The sequence below is a fragment of the Mycteria americana genome, unplaced genomic scaffold, assembly GCF_035582795.1.
Source record: "Mycteria americana isolate JAX WOST 10 ecotype Jacksonville Zoo and Gardens unplaced genomic scaffold, USCA_MyAme_1.0 Scaffold_46, whole genome shotgun sequence".
Taxonomy (NCBI): Eukaryota; Metazoa; Chordata; class Aves; order Ciconiiformes; family Ciconiidae; genus Mycteria; species Mycteria americana.
This window is the reverse complement of record NW_027445633.1, coordinates 1-5,795: the sequence shown is the minus strand read 5'-3', so window position 1 is coordinate 5,795 and position 5,795 is coordinate 1. Positions and strand designations below refer to the sequence as shown.

Below are 5,795 nucleotides of genomic sequence, written 5' to 3'. Positions count from 1 at the left end.
TTCCTCTGATTGGCTGTTTGATTACAGTCAATCACATGCCTTGCCCTGCCTCCTCAAAGGCGATTGGCTGTCCCGTGTCTACTGTCTCCCCATAGGCTTCTGGGTGGACGTTGCCAGGCGACCAGCTCCGCCTTTAGGGTTCAGACCCTCCAATGAAACGCTGGGCCCTAAGGAAAGGCTCTGGGTCATAAAAGAGAGGCTGGGACCCCAAAAATGATGATTTTGGCCCCAAAACAGGGGCTTTTGGCACTGAAAGGATGGGCTAGGATTTTGATGCCGGGACTAATGCCGACTCGCCCGCCTGGCAGAGCGCGGGTGCCTTTTCGTGCCCCGAGGTGTTTCCGGAGGGGCAGGTTGGGCTAAAGCTTCTCTCCTCCTCCCCTCCGGTGCTGTGGTCTAGCGGGGCAGCTGGGCCTGTGGTGCAAGGACACCCTGGGTCTGGCTGTGCTGTCCTGCAGGCAGCGGCAGAGGCCGGGAATGACGCTGTCTGCTCAGCACGCGCAGGGTCGTCCCCATGGGAAGGACACCACGCGACGGGGCTTTTTGTTTCAGCTTTATTTAAAAAAAAAAAAACTCATTCGAATACGGCCCTTTTCCAGGGGTCCAATTTCACTTCCCCAAGGCTCAGCCGAGCCAGCAGCACAGCCACCGCAGGCTCCATCTTGATTTTCGGTCCTGAGATGTCAGGACGTAGATGGCCTGAGCTGCCAGGAAGCTGATGGAGAATTCGGGGTCTTTCCCCAAGGGCAGGATGGCTGCAACAGAAGGAAGCAAAGCAGCCGTGAACCCCCCCTGCCTGCAGAGACCCCCGGGAGTCCCCTCCAGACCATGCCAGCCCCACCCATCTCTGTCCCTGGCCAGGAGGAGCAGGGGAGACAAACAGACCAGCTGGAAGCTGCAGCTCAGGAATGCCCCGTGTGCCCCTGACATGTTCCCCAGCCCCTGAAGCCTTTTCCTGGAGCAGGGCCAGGCACGGCAGCACCCTGCCCAGCCTCTGTCCCCTGCCCCACCAGCCCCGGCCAGCACAGCACTGCCCCTACTCACCGTTGCAGATATCCCACCGCTCCTCCTTCCTTAGGTTCCTCAGGTGCCGTGCGGCCAGCCCTAGGCACAGAGCTCCCGTCAGACCTCCTGCTCCCCAGCACGCTCCCAGCAGCATGGCCCCTGCGGCTGCCAGCACGGCCGCACACCCTCCTCCCCCTCAGTGGGGCTGACCCCAGGGAAGGACAGTACTCGAGGGCCGTAGGACTGAGCAAGGCTCCCAGCGAGCCCACCTGCGGGGTGGGCCCTCCTCGGGGCAGCCGGGGCTCCGGCAGCCACAGGGCTGCCCCTTACTGCCAGTGCGGCGGCGGGGAATGGGGCCAGGCTGCTAGAAGAGGGACCCCAGGGGCTGTGGCTCACCGATGAACCTGATGGCCGCCTCTCGCAAGCTGGCCTGAGCGTCCTTCAGGTACGGCAGGCTCTGACACACATATTCTTCCACCCTGCTCCGGTCGCGCAGTACCTGGAGAGAGCACAAGGGCACAGGGCTGGTAGAAGCCCTCCCCAGCCACCCGGACCAGTCCCTCCTACCAGTGCCCTCCTTCCCTCCCATCCCGGAGCCCTGTGGGGCTGAGGTTCAGAGAGAGCCGCAGGCACAGGGGCCCGGCTGTGCCAAGACCCCTCTGTCCCACTGCCAGGGCTCACATGTGCCAGGACCTTGTTTAGCACCCTGGGGGCAGGGAGGGGAGAGGGGCCTGGAGAAGAGCCCTTGGGGGCTCCGTGCTTGAGGGCAGGGAAGGAGGATGCAGCTCCAGGCTCTGGGCTGCGGGCTGGAGCAGGGCAGGCCAGGCACAGCCGCACAGCCCTCCCCACGGGCACGTGGGGCAGATCTGGTCCAGCCCAGCCCTGGGGCCTGGGGGTTGTCCTCACCAAGCACTCTCCAATCAGGTCTGTCTGACTCGTCTTGGCCAGGGAGCTGAGCTTCCTCCATCGCAGGAACTCTGCACAGGCGAGCAGGGTGTCCCCAGAGGCCTGCGGAGAAGCAGAGGTTGGGAGATGGCACCACAGCCCAGGGAAGGAGACCTGGCATCCTCCTCCTCTCGGCCAGGCTCCGAGCCGTTCCCAGCCCCTTATGGGAAGAGGCAGCGGGGCACAGACTCTGAACTGGGCCAGCTCCTTCACCCCCAGGCTCTGGGTGGGCAGAGCCGTGATCCCGGGATGCGAGGCCAGTCCAACGCTGGCTGCATCTCCCTTCCCACCATTCTCCAGGGGGGAATGGAGCAGGGGGGAAGGAGGAAGGCAGTGGTGGGACCAGGGCAGGGAAGAGTGGAGCAGTGAGACCCTGAGGTGACACACATTCCCAGACTCTGACGTCCAGCAGCCCTTGCCCCTTATGCCCAGGCCACCCCCGTGGTGTCAGCACGCCCCTCCCCGCGACACCGGTCACTCATCATTGCACCTTGGCCACGCTCTTGATCTGGTCGTTCATACGGATGAACAGTGGGAGCAGGACCCTCTGCACTGTCTTCTTCATCTTTTTCTTGCTTCTCTCCAGCACAGTCTTCATCACATCTTTGAAGAGGCTGATGGAGACCTCCCGCACCTGGCTGGACTCCTGGTAGGGAGGAGGACAGGGAGACTTCAGCAACAGCCACTCCCTCCCACGGTTAGCAAGGGCGTTAGCGTCACTGATGGGAGGGGAGATGCTCTGGGGTCGCATACTGAATGCAGGGGCTGTGGGCCAGATCTGCAGCTGCGGCTGAACGGCCCCAGAGCCCTGAAAGGCCATGGGAGAGGAGCGAGGAGGGGGCCCTGCCCGAGTGCGGCCCACAGGGCTGGGTCTTGCAGAGTGCCCATCTCTAGGGCTCAGGCTCCCACGGCAGCCTTACATCATCAAAGAGGGGCAGGAGCTTCTCCGCCAGCTGCAGAGCAATGAGGCTGGCCTCCTCCCTCTTCATGTGAGCCATCATGTTCCTGAGGAATACCAGGGCCTTCATCTTGACATCAGTGTTGGCATCCTGCAGGGTCTCCATGATGTCTGGCAGCAGGACCGCCATTTTTCTTGCCTGTATGAAACACACAGTTTCCTTATTGTGAAGCGGTGAAAGACCACCCTGGCTTTAAAAATGCACTGGTCGCTGAGCACCAGCCTCCCGTCCGGCTTCCCAGCAGGTGGCACAGGAGTCACTGCAGCAGCCTCCTGGCAGGCAGCGGCCACTGATGGGGATGCAGGGAGAGCACGGGGAAGGGAAGGGAGTGCAGGAGAGCAGTGTCCCCTGCTCAGCCACCCCCTTTTCCAACCGGCCTGAAGGGGCAGATGGATTGGTAACCCTCGGTGCCTGGAGGGCTCCCCAGGCACCCACCAGGCCCCTCCATAGCAGGGAGGGTGACTGGAGCCATCACCCCACATCCTGACTCCCAGCCAAGGCCAAGCCACCACATTACCCACTGCCCCAGGCCCCGGCTGCCAACATGGACCCATTTGACTACACCCTGCTCACCGTCTCAGGTGTCTTTGAAAGCGTGATGAGGCCCCTGAGCACCAGCGAGAGCATCACCAGGCTTGGATGCCTCAGGAACCTCTGGGCTTTGTACAGGGCAGCAAACTCCTCTGTTTCAACGTCAGTGCAGACCAGCAGCTAAAATGAAGTCAGCAGTGAGAGACCAGCAGTGCCCGTGGGGCTCCCTCCACCACGCTGGCACAAAGGAGGCACAACATGCAGATGGTGGCAAGTGGACGCTGACCCTAAGGGGCTGTGTCTATATGTGCTGGAGGAGGTGGCCGTTTGGAGGCAGACAGAAGGGGAGGGGGCCGTGCCTGTTTCCCTGGGGAGGCAGGCACAGCCCTGAAGGTCACTGAGGCATGGTCACTCACAGCCAAGGGATAGATGCAGGCGTCCTCCACGACACAGCTGAACACCTGGCGCAGCCGCTGGTCCTGGAGCACGCTGAGCAGCTCCATCAAGACTCGCCACAAAGCCCAAGGCACAGAGATCATCACCTCCCACATGGCCAGGGCAGCGCTGCAGACCCGGAGCACTTGGTCAGCAGGGCTGCCTCAGCCACTGCACCATACCTGGGCCAGCCTCTCCAGAACCAGGAGGTGCTGCAGCCCTGACCCTGCCCACCCCCCTCACTTGGGGTGCCTGGGGGCCCTGCCCACGCAGGCAGGAGGGGGAAGAGGTCGCGTTACCCATGGGGCAGAGAGGAGCATGGTGGGCCCTGCTCCTCAGGGATGTCCCACAGTTTTCCATGTATCTGGCAGCCAGAGAGTCTCTGGGCTCCTCTTCCCACAGGGAACAAGCCCTCAAGGCTGTCGGGGCCAGTACCTGTCACATGTTGGAGAGATCTTCAACAGGCTCCTGACCGCTTCCCTGGGGCACCGCTTGGTCAGCAGGAGAAGGAGTGCGACCAGGCTGTGCCGGGCTGGCTCCGTGCGGATGCGTTCCACATTTATGTGGATGGACCTCATGATCTTTGGCACCTGGAGGGGACACGGGTGAGGAGGGTGCTGCCACTGGAGTGCAGCCATTGCCCAAGCTGCCACTGAAACTGCTGCCCTTCCCATCCCTCTCTGCTGCCCTGAAATGGCTTCAGGTGCCCCGGAGAGCGGGGTTAAGGAAGGAGGGAAGAACAAGGCCTGACAGGGCTCCCGGGCAGGGCAATCCAGCCACAGGGCACTTACATCCGTCAGCCAGGAGGGAGGGTCTCTCATGGCCATGTCCAGGACATTGCTGCCCATCTGCCTGTCATAGATGTCATCTGCTGTCAAGGCCTGAATGGCCACCAGGAGAACGTCTGTCATCTGAGAAGGCTGGAGGTATTCTCCAAACACCTATGGGAGGAAGGAAGGGAGGAAAGAAGACATGTCATGCCGAGCACCCTGATAGTGCTGCTTGGCTGAGCTCTGGCAAGAGATGCCTGGCAGTGCTGTCGGCAGTGCACAGAGGAAAGCTGGAAGCAGAGGCTGCAGTCTCTGCAGGGCAGAGGATGAGAGCAGAGGGTCCCCAGGGTGAGGCAGGAGGGTTGGGGTCATGGGTACCATATGTTGGCTCTACAGAGAGAACCAGGGCTCGCTGGTGGCCAGGAGGGCTGGAGCTGCTGCTGGGACACTGGAGTGCCACCCTCAGCATAGTCCCTGCTCAGGGACAGCAGGAACCCTCTCACCAGGAACAGTGAGGCCATGCCAGTGAGGCCAACCCCACTGATTCTGGGTCCCTTTGCACACACAAGCCTCCTGCCGATGCCATGGTCAAGAGTCCCAGCAAGGGGGGAGCTCATTACCGTGGTCGTGTCGCTGCTGTCGCACGAAGAAAGCAACCAGGTGCTCTCAGAATCCCATCCCAGTTGCAGCTCTGGATGCTCTGGAGTCTCCTCTGGCAGGGTGTCACCTAGATGGAGGGGAAACACAGAAGCGTTGGTAGGACACAGCATCTGTGCCAACAAGCTTCCCAAATGGTGAAAAGAGCTTTAAGCTCGGCATGGCTGAGGAGGGAGGCTGCGCTGGGGCTGGCTCCCAGCCCCGAGCAGCCCTGGCATTCAAGCACCACCGTGACCCCTGCCCGTGGAACCCCTGCTGCCAGCATGCCGATGAAACGGGATCCCGGCGTTGAGCCGATTGCGCTCCCTGGCCCTAACCCTGCCCAGCCCCATGGGGCCCCTCACTCACCATTCTGCAGTGGCTGGACCGTGGACACCTCGTAGGGCTCCAGCAGAGAGATGCTCTCCTGGGGAGCCCCCACTTCCTCCCAGGCTACCCTGGGGTGGCTGGGGGGTCTCTCTGCCATCTTGTGAGTTGTAGGAAAGTGTGTGGG

The 5,795-nt window shown here is 62.1% G+C and overlaps 1 long non-coding RNA gene across 1 annotated transcript; it reads right to left on the bottom strand.

The window, feature by feature from the left end:
* Positions 1–1,044: 1,044 nt before the first annotated feature.
* On the bottom strand, positions 1,045–1,964 carry LOC142403953 (uncharacterized). Its single transcript, XR_012773706.1, has 3 exons — positions 1,912–1,964; positions 1,402–1,504; positions 1,045–1,104 (listed from the first exon to the last, which is right to left on the bottom strand). It is a non-coding gene; the product is annotated as an uncharacterized LOC142403953 (long non-coding RNA).
* Positions 1,965–5,795: the final 3,831 nt, after the last annotated feature.